Raw genomic sequence first — 18,949 nt, 5'->3', positions numbered from 1 at the left:
CTCAATTTTTATTTTTGTTTTGTGTTTTTTCCCATCCTTGTAAAGGATCTTCATTATATCTCTATAGATAAAGTAAAAATAATCCAAGATAAGTTAGAATTATTATATAGTGAGGATCCTTTACAAGGATGGGAAAAACATAAAACAAAAGTAAAAATTGAGCTAATTGATAATAATAGTATAATAACTCAAAAACCATTAAAGTATAATTTTAATGATTTAACAGAATTTAAGATACATATAAATGAATTACTAGAAAAAAAGATATATACAAGAAAGCAATAGTAAGCACACAAGCCTGGCATTTATCGTAAATAAACATAGTGAGCAAAAAAGAGGAAATAGCAGAATGGTTATTGATTATAGAAATTTAAATGCAAAAACTAAAACATATAATTACCCAATACCAAATAAAATATTAAAAATAAGACAAATATAAGGATATAATTACTTTAGTAAATTTGATTGCAAATTAGGATTTTACCACTTAAAATTAGAAGAAGAATCTAAAATACTTACAACATTTGCAGTACCACAAGGATTTTATGAATGGAATATATTACCATTTGGATATAAAAACGCACCAGGTAGATATCAACACTTTATGGACAACTACTTTAAACAAATAGAAAATTGTGTAGTGTACATTGATGATATATTATTATACTCTAAAACACAAGATGAACATATAAGGTTATTAGAAAAATTTATACATATCATAGAATGGAATTTATCTGTGTTTCAATACCGGTGCAATCCCTCAAAAACATGAGACAACATATAAGTCAGAGATTTATTATCATCCCAGACTTTCTTTAGCTAGTTAAACAGTCTCGCGTATGCCTTTCTCTCAAATGTGGTGACAATGATCATATTGTACTTCAGCTTTCAAGTACACGTAGTCTGGAAAAAAAATAGCATTAGATAATTAATAAAGTAAAGTACACTAAAAATATTAAAGTTAAATATATATATATATATATATATATATACACACACACCTTAAATACCTTAAATTCTTATATTGTTTGGGATCTCACCCCAAGAGTGATATGCCTTTGTAAAAAGCCTCTTAACACACTCTTTTAGAGCCTTAGCAGCATCCTTTGAAGGATGATACCCGCAAGACACATAATAACATTTAGTTCATGAATAATATATTACTTACAAGAAATAAATAAAATAAAAAAGTTAATAGATAAATAAACAAACTTATGATGATCCATCCGCTCAAGCATGAATCTACCAAACATGTCCCTCCATCCAGGAGCTAGCTCAAATGTCTCATCATCGGGGTAGCAATAAGTGATATGGAGGTAAAGGTGATACTCCATGATGCACATAAAGTTGAGTCAATGGAAGAGTAGCAGTCATAACATCCGACTCACTACTACAATCTCTACTCCTCATGACAGATAGCTAAGGAGATGCACATGTGGGAGATGGAGATGGAGATGGAAATGAAGTACCGATCGATATCCTATCTGTCGATAAAGGTCATGCTCGACGAATAGCCTCAAAGGGTAGGACATTGTAGCGACATGGAGGCAAGAACTGTGAAGTAGAAGAAGCACAATGTGGTCGACGACATGAGTATAATATGCTCGGGGATCTGCGTCCCAAATGAAACAACAAACATATCGATGTCAGTAATATGCGGCTCCAGCGCAGAAGAAAGAAATTACGAGATACCCTCAACATCTATAAGCCTCCTAAACTTTTTCTTTTTAGCCTTACTAGGCTGGCTTACCTCAAGATGATCACAAGATCTATCACCATCACTACCCGATAACATCTGTATGCAATTTATATACATTAGTTCATAAATACTTATATATAATTACTTATAAATATATTTGATAAGTTGTAAATTACCAACATAGGAATTACCTTTTTGCTTGAGTTTTAAGTGTCTTTGAGTAAAGTTTAATAATCTAAACGAACTTAAATTGGTGAATTTCAGGATTTAGAGCTAAAGAAGTCAATCAATCAATTATTTGATCAGGAATGATGAAAAAAGATGAAAGCTGGAGCAAAAGAGTGAGAAAAGTAAAGATTGAGAAGTCACAAAAATCGTGCCCAAGATTAGTTTTTCTGGAGTCGTTTCTAAGGGTAGAAGAGCTTGAATTTGGCTAAGTCTAAAAAAGTAGCAAGTCCATCTCACTCCACAAAAAATTTGGCTCCACGAAATGAAAATGGGGAGACAAAAATTAAAATGTCTCCACGATTTGGCTCCATGAAATTGACAGCAGAAGGGCATCTTTGTCTAGATTTTTAGAGTTATATAAATCAGAATTAGGACATTTTTCTTGGGTAGCTTTTGATTTTGGAAGTCTGGCAGGAGTATCTCTAGTTAACTTGGCAAGGATTAAGAGATTTTCACCATAGAGTTTACATCTTCTTTGTTTCATCTTTAACTATGTTTATTGTTACATTTCATCTTGTATTTTCTTTTTCTAGTATGAGTAGCTAAACCTATTAGTTGGGGTTGTAAAATCTTATAAATTTAATGCGATTGAATACTAGTTTATCTTGCTTATTATTACTTGGGTTATAATTATCTACTTGTTTACATTTTTATTTGTGAATTCGATGGTTGCAAACACTAGATTTAGCCCTATATACTCATTTCTTGCTGGAAAGGGTGAAAATTGGATTGAATTTTTAACAAGTATCAAGGAATCAAGAGTATTAAGAAATTAATTGTTCTTGATCAACGAACTCGAACTAGGAATAGGGAGATTTCTACTTGGGTCTTAATATTTTCCTTTGAGTTTGGAAGAACTTTTGGGATTAGCTTGCTAGAGTTGGAAAATTCTTGTAAGTTATTATCAATTGGATAATTTTCATTAATCCTATGCATTTGAACAAGATACTTGTGTTCATGAATTAGTCATGTAATATTGAGGCTACAACTCCGGTCCCTCTCTTAATTGAAAAACAAAATATTGTTATTGCACTTTTAGTGTTGATTAATCCTAGCTTAGAAAACAGTCTAGTTTTATATTTAATTACTCAATCACTCTTTTATCTGAAGATAAGCTTAGGAAAGTTATAAATTTTCACACTCAACTTCTTGACATGCGCGTACTCCTTGTGGGACCGACCCCAATCTTTGTTGGGTTTATTATTGCTATGATTGTACTACATTTCATTTGAGGTGTAGGATTGAACGTGATAAAATATTTAGCTAATTTATATATAGTAAAACCTCTTTAAATTAATATAGGTGGGACCATGAAATATTATTATTATTATTATTATTTTATAGAGGTATTATTTAATCGATAAATTAATAATTCTTAATTTACAGAGTGTTTGGACACCAAAAAAATTGTTCAGGGATGAAATCTCAAAGAATTTGAAAGAACCCACTTGTAAAAACGCCATTCATGAACTTGAGGTCATGATTAATGATCTCAGTTACCACAATAAAATGGATGTTAATAACCTATTGGATGGGTGAAAATGATACATGTTCTGAGGTCCAGAGCTTAGAACAAATTGTGGATATCATTGGGAAAACAATGTTGATGATAAAGTCGAAAATGATACAATACCTTTGGAACCAGTTACGCGTAAGGAAACACTTGTATCTAGAACTCTTCACGATTTTATGGTGCAATTAGAAAAAGACAACTCTGAAACTCTTGGATGCAATAAGAAAACTTAGAGATGAACTTCAACTAGGTTTAAAATTTAACAAAAAAGCAGAACATAATAACATCATATTTCACTAAATTTTCTTAGATATATTTGTACTTTTAAAGAATTATTAATTTATAATATTAATTGGACCATATATTTATATAGGGATCTTTTGAAAAAATATATTATCTTATCATCTTATCGAAATGAATGATTTTTCCATTGGCTCAAGTTGGGACCGGCGGAAATTATTATCTTAAAGAGATTATTAATTAGCCGAGTATTAATTTAGTGAGGTTTTACTGTATATATATAAAGTGCTACCAATGACCACTTAGAGAGGTGTTACCTAACAACTTTACAATCAATTGAGAGAATGACACAGTTGTAACAGACTTGGATGAAACTCAACTACGAGGTAGCACTGCAACAAAATAACTTTTAGCGGTAATAAATAGGTGCCATTAAATCCAATGTCGCTAAAGACTTTAGGGACATATACAAAGAGTGCTAATTGCTGCTAAAAGTACATATTTAGCGGCAATTGAGCTATTGTCGTTAATTAATTACCGGTAAAGATCATTTTTTATGTAGTGTATAGTAACTCTTTTGCGTATATCGCGTTGATAGCTTTCGATGTTTGTGGGGTCTTAAGGTCACTATTTCTTCTCTTAGCTTCACCCATCACGGGGATTCTTTGTTATTTCATCGTCTGTTGGAATACAAGTTATTGTCTTTGCAACTTTTGTAGAGATGAAGGTTTCTGATAGAGAATCAACAACACATGTCGTGCTGCCAAAATTCTATTTAGAAGACCTTCATCCCGAGTCTTGGAGAGTATTCTTCTCGTGTGGGAAACTTTGTATTGACAGCCAACATAGGATTATGGTGGAACCATTTTTGAAAGACTACTTAGGGATGGATATCATTTTAGGAACTGAGACTGAAACATAAAAAGGTAGAGCAAGTGGCTTGTTATATCGCCCGGAGTTCTTGTTGGGAAGAACAAAGCTGATACTCTTACAAGCACTTTTGGAGATACTCAACCTGAGATTGGCTTCTTTTTTTTTTGATGAAAGACCACAGTGGTCATTTTATTACTAAAACACAACTTAGACCAAAATGGCCCAACTTGTCCAAACAGAACGGAAAAGAAGAAAGAAAAAAAGAATTACACTAAACTATAGCTAATCTACCAAAGCATAAAGAACTTCCAAACCCTCGTCGGAGCTACGTCGTAGAATGACTCAATTCCGCCTTCACCAAGAATGAAGTCAAGACCATAAAATGAATGAGTTCTGGGCATATACACTCTGGGTATTTACAAGTCTCACAAATACCATGTATGAACACCCAAATAGAGACTTCTCCAACTCCACCACCATGGATCCATGACCTTCCTGTGAGATAAGTGCTGAAACCTCTCTACTCTCCCTTGAATAAGCCAGATCAGTGATTAATTTCTACTTCACATTCATCCCATGACAGGATAAGCCCAACGGGGAGCTGATACCACTGCCGCTAGGGGAAAGCAAAGGTGTCCATTAATCTCGATTAGACTTCGAATGCGATTCAATGGCGTTTCCTTCTTGTGTAGCTCCCTTAATCATTATCAACATCCAGGTATTGTCATCTTTACTTTCTTGCCTCTGCATTTCTGCTGGTTTATTTTCTGTTCCGCTTCCACTTTCATATTCCTATCGCAGTTCAGGAAGTTCACTTGCTTGTATTGTATTACTTTGATTGTTTATTTCGCCAATCTTTGTTAGTTGAAGGTTCCATTTTGTAACTTTCTTTTTATTAGGTTTGGAACTTGGGCTGTGTCCATGCTTAATATTACTCTTGCATTTCTTGGTAGCTCTTGAATGTTAGCATATGTTATACTATCAGCATCTCCAAAAGAAAAAACTTCATTAGTTAAAAAATCAGCCAACTTGTTTCCTTCTCGATATACATGCTCTACCACCACTGGAACTCCTTCCATTAATCTCCAAATCTTCCTTACATCCACAGCCACATTCCAAGGAATCTCCCATAAGCCATCTAATATCTTTTTAACAGAGAGTGAAACTGTTTCCATAGTAAGAGGCAGTAGATTTTGAGAGGTGCAGTATTCCAATCCTAGCCGAAAAACTTTTATTTCTTCTATCAAGTTAGTACGATACCCCAGCCTTTTAGTCTTAGCATAGATGAATCTTCCTGCAGCATCTCTAACACAATAGGCACCTGAACTTGGACCAGGATTGCCTTTGCAAGCTCCATCTGTGTTACATTTAAAAGTACCCTCTGAGGGATGCTTCCAATACACCACCTTACATCCAATCTTAGGACTGTACTGATTCAGCTTAAAGACCAGTTCAACCCATGAAGTAGGCAAATTTATTAACCAAGGATAAAGGCTTTTTTCCATGAAATAAAGATCCCTGTTAATACCCATTTTCATGCTTCTTCTAGACATCTTATCACCATAGGCTATAACATTTCTCCTTCTCCATATTTGCCACACAATAAACATAGGAACAACCTTATACAAAGGCTTCAATTTAGGCACCACATCTGTTGTTTCCCACTTATTAAATGTGTCTCTTAGTTGTAAAAAAGGACCAAACAGTCCAGCAGCTGCTGCAAAGTCCTTCCACAGTGATTCAGAATCAGGGCATTTCATGAAAATGTTTTCAATAGATTCTTGAACACCTTGATTTCAACACCAACACTCCATAGAGTTAGCAATCCTGTTATTGATGAGAACTTCCCCAATTGGCAGTCTTTTCTTCCAAATTCTCCATGAGCAAAGTGACACTTTAAAAGGCACCCATTTTTCCCAACAACTGAGTAATCATTTGTTTGTATCGTTTTTTGGTCTACTGACCTCCCAAGCAGATCTAACAGAGAACTTTCCATTATCATTGAGCATCCACCAATCTTTGTCCCATTCCTCTTCTTCAACATGTGGCTGGCCCAATCCTTTAATATGATCACAAATTTCCTCATTGAATGTATTTGATATCAATTCCTCATTCCACCTACCTTCTGTGAATAATTGCCTTTCCTCATCCAGTTGTAAGTTGTGTTGTTCAGTAATAGGCACTATGTAATGTAGAGCACCCATATGAGTCTAGCTATCAAGCCACACTGTAGAATGTCCATACGTAAGCTCCTACCAAATCTCTTGATCAAACATGTCTCTAGCTTCTAGCATATGTTTCCATGTCTGAGATCCACCCCTCCATTCAACCATCTGAGGCCCCTTATTCTTACAATATTTGTTCCATATAAAGATAGACCAAAGTGATTTTTGAGTTATGAACACCCACCACAGCTTAGAAAACAAAGCTTTTTCTACATCAAATAAAGACCTGAAACCTAATCCTCCTTCTTCCTTAGGTTTACAAATTTCAGACCATGCAACCCAATGCTTGCTTCTCCCAACTTCCTTAGTAGACCAAAAAACCTAGCAAAGGTTTTATTCAGGTCATATATCACACACTTAGGAGGGCTGATAGCAGAGAGTAAATATATAAGAATGCTGTTCAGGACAGTGTTAATCAGTACAACTTTGTCACCAAAGGATAGCATTTTCCCCTTCCATGCTCGCAACTTGTTATGAATTTTCTTCACCAAACCTGAAAAATGATACTTTTTCTTCTTTCCATGGATTATGGGACAGCCCAAGTAAATGATTGGGAACTTGCCTTTGTCAAAAACAGTAACAGTCCTCACCTCATCCACCAGAGCATTCTTAAAATTACCATGCATGAAAAACTCACTCTTTTGTTTATTCACCAACTGTCCGGATTGTAATTCATACTTCTGTAAGGTTGTCATAACCATTTCCACAGACTTCTTGTCTGCTGATACAAATATTATTGTATCATTTGCATAAGCCAAATGGTTGATCTGATCACTCCACTTTGGCATACCAAAGCCTTTAAAGTCAGGAACAAGGAATAAAGAATTAAAAGCCCTAGATAAAACTTCAGCTGTTAAAACAAGAAGTGCTGGAGATAAGGGATCTCCTTGCTTGACACCCCTTGTTGAATGGAAGAAATCTTGTGCTTGTCCATTGATTAGGATTGAATACCAATTATTTGCAAGTAGTCTCCATACCTTGTCTGTAACAGCAGCATCAAACCCCATCTTTTCCAGAAATTTAATTTAAAAAGTCTAGTTCACCCTGTCATAAGCTTTGGCCATGTCCAATTTAATAACCACATTTGTAGGCTTACTTCTACATCTAATGTCAGCAATAATCTCCTGGGCTAGAAGCACATTTTCAGTAATATTTCTCCCTTTGACAAAGCCTGATTGATTTTTGGATATCAATTTCGGCAACAACTTCACCAATCTATCATGTACTACCCTAGAGATTACTTTGTTCAGAAAATTACTAAAACTAATAGGTCTCATATCAGAGAAAGTTTGTACATTTTCTTTCTTTGGTAGAAGAACCAAATTAGTATGAGTAATAGACTTGGGGAGGGTAGCACCTTCATAAAAAGCCTTCACCACCTTAACTACATCCACACCCACCACTTCCCAGGCCTTCTGAAAGAGGTGCCCAGTGAAGCCATCAGGCCCACTTAGGATTGGGCATTCGGTATTTCGATTCGATTTTAGTTTTTTTTTTCCGGTTCTTGTATCATGTGTACCGAACACCGAACCAAATTATTTTGATTCGATTTATGTTATTTCGGTTCGGTTTTTGTTAGTTCGGTTTTCTTAAGAAATAAAAATATATCCAATTAAACCATTTTAAGTAATCAGAAAGGAAAAAAAAAAAGAAAACGGAAGAAGAAATCTTGAAAATATAAAATACCTCTTTGATGCCGCCTCGCCAGTTGGTTGTTGACTTGCTGCTGGTCGGCTGCTTTTGGTCGCGTCGGTCGGTCGGTCAGAGCCTCGATGTCGTTGGCCGGCGCCGGAATGTGGGAAGTGGGAACTGGTCAAGGTCAATTGGGTCGTGAGAAGTGGGAAGTGCGGCGATGGGAGGAACTGGCAAACTGGAAAAGTTTGAAAAGTAAAAAATTTTGTGAAGTCTTAGACCTAATTTTGCATTTTGCCTATAATTTTTAATATTAATAATTAATATAATATCAATTTAAATTATAATATAATGTATTTTGATTAAACCAAAATACTGAAAATACAAAAATCACATACCGAAAACCGAACCGAAAATACGAAAATATATACCGAAAACCAAAATACCAAAAAAATTCAGTTCCGTTCGGTGTTTCAGTTTTTCGGTATTTATGCCCAGCCCTAGGTCCACTGGCACTATCCCCATTTAATTCAAAAACCACAGTCTTAACCTCTTCAAAGGTAGGAAGGCTATTAATCATTTCATTCTCCACATCATTGATCACAGTAGGAATATGATCCAGTAAAGTCAGCTCTACCTCTGCCCTTCTATCTGAGAACTGATCTTGGAAGAAAAGCTCTGCTTCTGCTGCAACCAAAGCCTGACCCTCTACCCACATACGGTTTCTTGATTTTGTTCACTTGTAACCTCCACTTTCTTCCATTTACCAGGCAGCGGAAAAACCTAGTATTCTTTTCTCCTTCAACAAACCATTGGATTCCAACTTTCTACCTCCAATATTCTTCCTCATAATGGACATAAATCTTCAGTTCTGCTTGTGCCCTCTGAAGAATCATTCTATTACCTGCAGATGGAGATTCTTCAAATAGCTTTTCCTTGATTCTGACTATTTCCTCCCTGATGGAGAGCTGCTTGAAAATTTCTCCAAATTTCTCCCTACTCCACTGAGACAGAGCTGTCTTAGTCTTCTTCAATTTTTACTTCAAATTGATGAATACATCACTCTCTGCTGACACCCAGCTGTTCCTTACCACCTCCAAAAAATCCTCTTATTATGTCCAAAATTTTAGGAATTTAAAAGGTTTATGAATCACCCTCTCTTGACCCCCACAAGAGAGGAGAAGTGGAGCATGATCAGACCCATCCCTTGATAGATGAACCACCTCAGCTCCCCCAAAGGTACTTAAAAAGGTTAGCATTGACAAAAAATCTATCAAGCCTTTTAAAGATACAGTCTTGGTGAATTCTCCCATTCCACCAAGTATAAGGACTTCCTGTAAAATGGATATCTAGAAGGTCATAAGAGTTTACACGGAATGCAAAGTCCTCATTTTCTTGAGGGTATACAAGTAAACCTCCAATCTTCTCCTCCTCATGCAATATTACATTAAAATCTCCTCCTATCAACTAAGGGAGAGTCATAGATGAACTAAGGCAGTAGATGTCATCCCACAACTCCTGCCTATCCTGAGCATCACATTTTGCATAAACTGCAGTGGTGACTACAGTTTGACCAGTTTCCTGGAAGTGCAACTGTAATGATATTTGTTGTTCAGTGTCAGAGATAACGCCCATCTGTACATGCTCTTGAACAAATATCCATATCTTACCATTTTGATTCAAATTTGCATAGTGCATCCCCAATCTTCTTTTGAATTTGTGAATTTGTCTCACCTCCTGGAATGGCTCCATTAAGGTAATAACAACAAATTTATGATATATGTGAAGCATTTGAATTATGAGGAATGAATTTTGAGACCTTACTGATCTCACATTCCAAAACAAAGCTTTTATCATCATTTAACACTAGCTTTAACTACCTTACTAGGATTAACCCTAATTGATTGTTTCTCCACCTTGCTATAACTTTCCTAGATTTGGGTTTAGTTAGTGGTGATACTCCAGCAAGTGTCAAAATCTTGTTCTCTGTGATCTGATTGCTTTCTTCCTCTTTGTCTACACTTACAGCTGCCTCTGGATGTGATTTCTCATTGTTGACTCTATCCTCTATGTCTTCCAACTGATGTGAGACAATGTTATGCAACACCTGAACTGGAGAGACTGTATTGAAGATTGCTAGAGAAGTCTCATCTTTGTATGGAGTCTGACCACCTTGTATCTGAGAAACTACTGGATATATTCCTTCTTTCTTCTCTATGACTTGATTGGGATCATCAATTTGAAGAGGTACTTCATACTCTGTTGTTGCTAATATCTGATGTATTTCTATGCCCTTCATGATGTGTATATGTTCCTCAACATCACGGCTGACTACCAACTCTGTTGCAGGTGTCTTCTGGATACTGGAGTGTGGTTCCTCTTGACTTATCTTATCAAAATCGACTATAGTAGTTATAGAAGTGTTGTCATCTTTGTTCAATACATCATTCATAGCTGGACAATTGTTTGTAACACTATTATCTAAGGATTTGGCAAGTGCATTTAATTCCTCATTAATGTGGCTCTCATCCCTTTGCCCTGCATCCTGTACCTGTGAAATGTTTTTTGTGGAAGCGTAATATTTTGAAGTTTGCTTCCTATCACTTCCTCTCCCATGCTCAGCCTCTTGTATCTTCTCCTTAGTTGAATCTTCCTTATCTTGCAACACATCAAAAGGGTTCTCAGAAGTGACCTTAGACTGTAGCTCATCCATTAGTTTCCCTTTATCAGCATTGAACCTTCTATTAGTTGCAGTCCATTTGGTGAATACCACCCTCCCATTGATGAAACTCCTTTGAATGAGAGTTTTACTATTGGCATCTGCATCATAGGACTCTTCTGCCAAGTTTTCTGTCAACTTCTTCTCTTTCAGTTTTGGATGTAAGATTCTACATTCCATTTCCTCATGACCCTGCAGGTTACATATGTGACAACACTTTGGAAGCATGTCATATTGTATTTTAACAGCCTTAACCCTCGATTCTTTTGTTTTCTCATTGACCACCTCAATCTCCACCAATTTAGGTAATTTAGTTGCCAAGTCCACTTGGACCTTAACCCTTGCACATCTTGGCCGAGTCTTATTAATGGTAGCTGAATCTAATTGAATAGGTTTTCCCACTGCCGATGCTAGAGAGAACAGTGATTCTTTCCCAAAGAAAGTGGGAAGTAGATCTGGAAACGAAATCCAGGCCATAGCTTGTGTTGTTTCCTTCTCCGGCGTAAAAGTAGTATCGTAAATGAAATTCTCATTTGATATGCTATACCATGTTTTGTTGTTATGTAATGGACGATTTTCGACAACATGTTTACGTAATCCTTCATTAGATTGAAACGTATCAAGATGTATCTGTTTCTCAACAATCCTATTTTGCAATCTCCTTTCACTTTGCATTGTTTAGGAATTAGGGTCCTTAATTCATTCAGCTCTGGCCATCCACAGGAAAACTTTCTTATGACAGCTAGTTGCAACTCCTCAACTACATTCATCTGTTGAACCTCCTCCTCCGTCCATGTGATTCTTGGTACACCTTCATTGTATCCAATAGGTCACATCACCAGTTGTTGTTCTGCCACTTTGTTGCCTTGTAGATTCATTGTAGGTTTAACTAAATCAACGTATTTTACCTTAGTATTGATCATCCCTTCCTTACCTGTTTATTTGTATGTCTCTATTTTCCAACGTATTATGTATCAGTTCAGGAAAGTTGTTTTTATAGGCTAACAAGGTTGACTGGTCACCCTTATTAGCCCAACCAGTGGCCGGATTGGCCATGCCGGAGACTGCAATTCCACGTCGGCAAAGCTCCTAGAGAAATGTTCCCTAATAGACAAACCGCTCGCAAGGAGTTTCAAACTTCTTTGAATTCCCTGAGATTGGCTTGGGTGATCACGATACTGACATTCCTTTTATGACATTGTGTAAGGAAGGATATATACTTTGTACCATCAAACCCAAAAGTAAAGGCGGTAAGTACAAACAAACTTCCCAAGTCTATTATATTCCACGATGCCCGTTTTTATCAAAAAACCAACACCACTTATGTCTCTTTTCATCATCATATGGATTCCCTTTAGGTTCCTCCTTGCTTTCTTGCGAATCAGTATATGAATACTCCTCCCTATACCTCTTCAGTACTACGCATTTTGGGCCACTGGCATTCGTCTCATCATTAATGGAACCCCGCCATTACGTATCAAGAAATCCGAAGACCAATCAGGCGTACTCTTTGTTTGTTGTCACAACAGGATTCTTGACAACATTTTTCTCTTTGCACCATTGGATCATCGTATCCAGTCGTTACATACTCTACGACTGAATGATTCCCATTTTGACCCTACAAATTGATTTCTTGGTAATTGGAATATTTAAGATTATTAAACTTATGAACACACTGTGTCACGGGCCTATTTTTCGAAGGCTCGTGGGACAGCAAAGGAAGGCTTGCACAGCTCCTCGGATGCTCAGTCCTAACCCAAACAAGCACACTAAACGTGCAGTCGCAATCTGCCTTAACAGTCTACACTAAACAGCCAACAAGAAGCAATTTTAAAGGAGCAAGCTTTTGGGAGGCAAGTGCCAATTTTCTTGATATTTCTTTTCTCTAAGTTCTTCATACAAATGAACTTCCACAATATATGTCTAAAGGCTGAAAATCTAAGCTAAAACGTTGGGGACAAGTTCCCCTAAAATAATGGCCTACAAGTGTGTCTTTACAAGTCAAGGGGCATGGTGGAGTGTTCCTCCCTCTGCTGGGCCCTCTGCTGGCAGAAAGCCATGGTCACCACCTGCCCATCAGGGGTCTCCAAAGTATCTCCGAAAGGCGGAATAAAATTCGTCCGCTGTTTGAGACCCGACGATTTTGCCTCGCCCCTGAAAACGCTGGATTTTAATGTAACGCCTTCTGGGGCGGCACACACTGTCTCTGGTTGCAGCTAAACGAAGATTCTTGATGCATTCTGAAACTCCTCAGAGAAATGGAGCTGCAAGTTCAACAAATGATGCATTTCTATGCTGAAATTTTTACTGAATTAATATCTGATACTTTGTAATGGATCTATTGATAAGTAAACTGATAAACAGAGGCTTCCATTTCATATCTTTTGCTTCGATTTTGATCACCTCTTGTTCTTTTATGATTATCATATTATTTGTTGTTAGGCGTCGTTTGGTTGATGGATAAAATGAATTAATCCCTGGATAATTTTTAAGTGGCCTCTAATCTGTTGTTTGGTTACAAAGGCCAGGATTAACAATTAGTCCTGGGATAAGTTATCCCTCTCTGGGTTGGAATAGTAATCCCAAGAAAACTTATCATGCGACAAAGTATGTAAAATAACAAAAATCTCTTTGCTACACCACTTTACATTCATGTATATTAACATAAGTTTTAACAACATTTATAATAACATTCACAATCTTAATTATTCGTTGTTCTTATGATAATATATTTTTCTATTAAAAAATACATTTTATAACTACAATTTTTATTTATGAATATGTTAGAAGTTGAATTTATTTGCCTAATTCTTATGTTTATTTATATTTTGATTTCTCTTAAAATGTTCACTCCACTACTAAATTACATGTTTTTAATTAAATAGTTTACTACTCACTTAAAAACTATATTTTATATATCAATTAAAATGTGGATAACTTTAGTGATAAAATTTCTTTTACTTTAATAAACGTAAAATGAAAGTTTTATTTTTAAGCTAAATAAGATGAATGTTTTATTTTTAAACTAAATAAGATGAAAGTTTTATTTTAAAACTAAATAAGATGGAAATATTATTTTTAAGCTAAATAAGATGGAAGTTTTATTTTTAAGTTAGATAAGATGAAAGTTCAATTTTAAAAACACACGGCACGATCATGGAAATGCACACAAAAAAATATTTAAGCTAAATAAGATGAAAATTTTATCTTTAAGAATGAATAACTAATTAAAGCTTGCAAAGAAAATGTAAAAAAAAACTAAATAAGGTGGAGGGTATTATTGTAAACAAACAACTTATTCTTAGAAATTATGCAATAAATATAAGTTTGCGAATGACAAACCACACAAGCAATAAAAATTAATTTCAATATAACTAATCCCAACATAACTTATCCATGTATAACTTATCCCAACATAACTTGTATTCAAACCAAATGACCCCTTAGTGTTTTATTTCAATTACACCTTCTTTGGATGGTTATTACCCGTTGTATTGTATTGTATTATTAGTTTAAATACAATATTTATTTTGATTGTTACTTAAATTTTATTGTATCGTATCGTTTAAACTCATCATTAGATAACACGAAAAGACTCATTTATGTAACGATCGATTTGGTGTGATCGTGTAATATGCCTAGTGGGCAGAAAACCTCAAATCAACGGAAATCACAACATAAAAGGGAAATAAACATAGAAATGAAGAGAAATAACATAAATATATGTACAACAAGACAAGATTCAATCCCAGACCTTGTAGACCACGGTACAAAGCTACTAAAATGAGTACAAGATCCAAAATAAGTTTAGACTTGTCATGAATACAAAAGACTAGCCAAAACTATATGCAGATGGAGATGAGTCAAATTAATTATTCTTTAATATAATTCTTTTGCATGGTACATATTATTTCATCACGTCGAGCATGAGTCATTTTTTACAAAATTTAATTAAATTATGATTTGAAATCATAATTTTGAATCACATGTCCAAAGCTAATTAAAATTTATAATTTTCATATCACAGATCCAAACGGAAGCTAAACAAAATTGCGTACATATGCCATATAACAAAAACTTGCCACGTGAAAGCCAGTAACAAAGGTCTCCCGCCTTTTTAAGTAACTGAATTTTGTTTACATAAGTAACCGCTCAGATTTGCTTCTTCTTCTTCTTCTTGAGAGATCCAAAAGTTACAGAACCAATTTTCCCTCTTTGGCTCTCCGTGAAAATGGCTCTACGGATGTGTGTTGTTATTACCATCATTGCTTCTCTCTTCTTACTCGACTTTTTGATTTACTACAGAATTTTTGGTAAGCATGGGGTCTCTGTTTTCTCTTCTTCTTTTTTGATTTTCATACATGGAGTTCTTTCTCTGTTCTTGAATTTTCAATTAATGATTCTGTTTTCTTGTTTTACAGTGAGAATGATGATGAGATGGAAAACTTTGATCTCCGTCTGAACAGGACCCATCTTCTTTATCTTTTGGTTTCGAAATCATTACAGGAGAAAACAGAGTATAAAACTCCAATGAGAAAATCCAACTTTTGGGCATCAGCTCGTCCACCGTCAGTTTCAGCAACACCACCACTGTATGAACAGGCCAACGGCACTACATTTAATTTGTACCACTGAGAAAATCAAACTTGAAGGTCAACAATGGTGGAACTGATATGCCGGAATCAGTCCAGTTCATCTCGTCTTTTTGGCTCATCCACCATCAATTTCAGCAACACCATCGCCGTATCAACAGGAGAATGGTACTACATTTGTACCACTGAGTAAATCGAACTTAAAGGTCAACAATGGCGGAACTGATATGCCGGATCTCTGAATCACCGTCTCTCAAGAGAAATGATGAATACTCAAATTGATTCAAATTAGATACTGAGAAACACATTTGTCGAATTAATATCTGATTCTTTGTAATGGAACTATTCATTCATACAAGTAAACTCAAAACAGAGTCTTGCTATTGATTCAAATAAAAATCTTGATTAGCTGTTGCTCCCTTTGATTCAATTTTTGATTACCTATTGTTCTTTTTCGTTCAATTATCATATTATTTGTTGTTGTTAGTATTCTTTACTCGCGTAGCTTCTTTACTATTGTACTCCCTTTTCATACATGCTTGTAAACTGGCAAACAAAATGTCTTCCTATTCATTCAAATGAAATGAGTGTATTCATTCACGCTTCTATTTTGATTAATTGTTCTTTTCTTTGATTCGATTATCGGTATATTTGTTGCTATTGTTCTTTTTCTCTATTATTTTTACTAATATATTCTCTTTGCATACATTCTTTTAATGTTTTACTTGAATTGAGTATATAAGGAAACAATTTTTCTACCTTCAAATTTTATGATGTTCTTAGGAGGTTAAAATTGTTTACTCCCTTCTTTTCAATTTATTTGGCCTATTTTGATTTTATACTGATTTTACAAAAATAAAGAATTTTAAATTTTGTAGTCTAAAATTAAATATGCGTTAAATGTACCAAGTTGTCTTTTAATCTTGGTCTTAAATATGTGATGTAAAAAGTTAAAATTAAAGAGTTACTAAAAAGGAAAAAGTTTTTTTTTTTTAAACGAATTAAAATAGAATGTAGGCCAAAACAAATTAAAATGGAGGGAGTCATTTTCCCCCCCCAAAGGTGCTTAGTTTAGGGGAGTGGGGTGTTTGATCAAGAATTTGAGAGAAATATAAGTGATTTTAGGAAATAGCAGAAGTTGTTTGCTAAAACAAATTAACAAAAAAATACATATTATTTGTCAAAGTTAATAAAAAAATTTAAATGTGAAACTGATAGTACTGAATCTGTTGATGATCATCTAATGGACGATTTATGAGAGGAGTTAGGATCATCAATTAGATTATTACACTCTTCACTTTCATCATCACTGTCATTCTTTTCTACGGGTTATTCCCTTATGGTATACATATTTGCTTCTTCAATTTTGTCCAAGAAATAATGAATACTCAAATTGATTGAAGTTAGAGAAATGGTATTTCTGTATAAGTTCAAAATTTATACAAAAAAAAAAAAAAAAACTTCTAAGTTCAACTTCAAACATCCTAATTCAAGTTCAACAATAAAATATAATGATGGATTTGTTGGTGACTAGTGGCAAAGAAGTGGGAATTGAAGGCGGTGAAGAAGAAAAAATTGATATTGACAATGATTGTGGTAATATTTGGTGATGGGTTTGTACCTTTTGTTGGTGATGATGTAATTTTGGTGATGAGCTTGTTTATGAGTGTCAAATTTTAGGGCGGATCTTTATAATTTTTGTGGGGACGATGGTGATAGTGTGGGTTTGATCGTAATTGGTGAAATTTGTAGCGGCTATTTTGATTTTTATGGTGAAATATATAGATTTGATACTAATATGACGGCAATGATAATGGTTTCATGGTGATGTTCATTGAAGAAGAAACAATTAAATGACATGGAGAATTTTATTCAAAAAATCTGACATGATATCTAATGTGGCAATGAGATGACATTGATGTGGCGCAAGTATGATACACTTCCCATTGTGAGAGTGGTGCTATACGTCTAGGGGTTAAATAACAAATTCACTTTTTATTAGTTGAGGTGTGTAAAAGGTCACCATAGGACAAACTCAGAGGTGAATTTATGCCTTTTTCCTAGTATTAGCTTGGAATTGCTTTAAAAATTTATAAATAAAAAATTTGCTGCGTCAGACTTACCTGCACTAAACTCTAGGTATAGGTAGTAGAAAAGAAGATTAGGTTAGCCTTAACCTTTTGACTAGTTGATTGCAGAAGGGTAGATGAGACTTGAGAGCAGTATATATAGATAGTTAATCTCCACAAATTGTTGACTCAATTAGCAAAGTCTGTATTAACATATAGGTTTGATTGTTAGTACTAGTAAAAAGGCAAGTGATCATGGGGCCAAGAGGACCTAGACCAGGAGGGCCACCTGGGTGGGGCCCTCCTCTAGGTCCGGGAGGACCACCGATGCCTGGACCAGGAGGACCACCTAGATTGGGTCCTCCTCAAAGTCCGGGAGGACCACCGATGGCAGGACCATGTGGCTTCTTTAGTAGTTTTTGCAACCCTATAGGCTCCTGGTAAAACATTCTTCAATATAGCTAAATTTACCTTAATTGTTGTTTCTTTAACCTGACTTGCTGTTTAATATTGTACAGCCTAAGCTTTTTTTTGCTGCTGCTGGTTGTTACAAGACTGTTTTGGTCACCCAATGGGTTCACCTGGCCCTCCAAGACCTTATGGACCTCCTCCACTATGATCCTAAGGGAAGTACTGAAAGACTATAAAAGAAGAAAAGAAAGCAAAAAAAGAAGAAGCAAATGATGTGATCTCAGTTCAGAATTGTGATCTAGTTGTTCCCTTTTTTTGCATAACCACCCTATATTTTTCCTTTTTTGGTGGCTTTCAATGTCAATTTCTCTGAAAATTTTAGGTCATTTTGACTTGTAATGTCAAAGACTCGAAGGGTTCTATCTTACTTGATAGAGAAAGATCCATTTATGTGAAATTCTTCCATAACTGCTATGGGTATTGACTAGTCTAAGAATATTATTATTACCTTAAGAAAAGTTATGCAACAAAGCAACTCTCTGTGTGTTGTGTATATGTTTGTAGCTTTAGTACTCAACTAAAAACTGGTTAGGGTGAAGGTTTAACCGTTCAAGTGCAAAACAATACCTGAATTGGAATGATATTTCATATTTGCCTTGATCTTTGTGTAATCAAACTTGGAATTTTAGGTGCCATTTATTAAGACACTGCTCTCAATTACAAAACATTATCCAAAAGGGGTGAAGGC

At 35.1% G+C, this 18,949-nt stretch overlaps 1 long non-coding RNA gene and 1 pseudogene across 1 annotated transcript; both read left to right on the top strand.

Moving 5' to 3' along the window:
* Positions 1 to 12,758, top strand: part of LOC107062498 (glycerol-3-phosphate 2-O-acyltransferase 6-like) — a 32,295-nt pseudogene extending 19,537 nt beyond the window's left edge.
* A 5,243-nt stretch (positions 12,759 to 18,001) lies between these two features.
* On the top strand, positions 18,002 to 18,670 carry LOC102580536 (uncharacterized). The gene is made up of 2 exons (XR_368076.2): positions 18,002 to 18,230; positions 18,309 to 18,670. It is a non-coding gene; the product is annotated as an uncharacterized lncRNA (long non-coding RNA).
* The last annotated feature ends 279 nt before the right edge of the window (positions 18,671 to 18,949 follow it).

The sequence above is a fragment of the Solanum tuberosum genome, unplaced genomic scaffold (assembly GCF_000226075.1).
Source record: "Solanum tuberosum cultivar DM 1-3 516 R44 unplaced genomic scaffold, SolTub_3.0 scf00235, whole genome shotgun sequence".
Taxonomy (NCBI): domain Eukaryota; kingdom Viridiplantae; phylum Streptophyta; class Magnoliopsida; order Solanales; family Solanaceae; genus Solanum; species Solanum tuberosum.
This window is presented reverse-complemented; position numbering and strand designations above follow the sequence as displayed.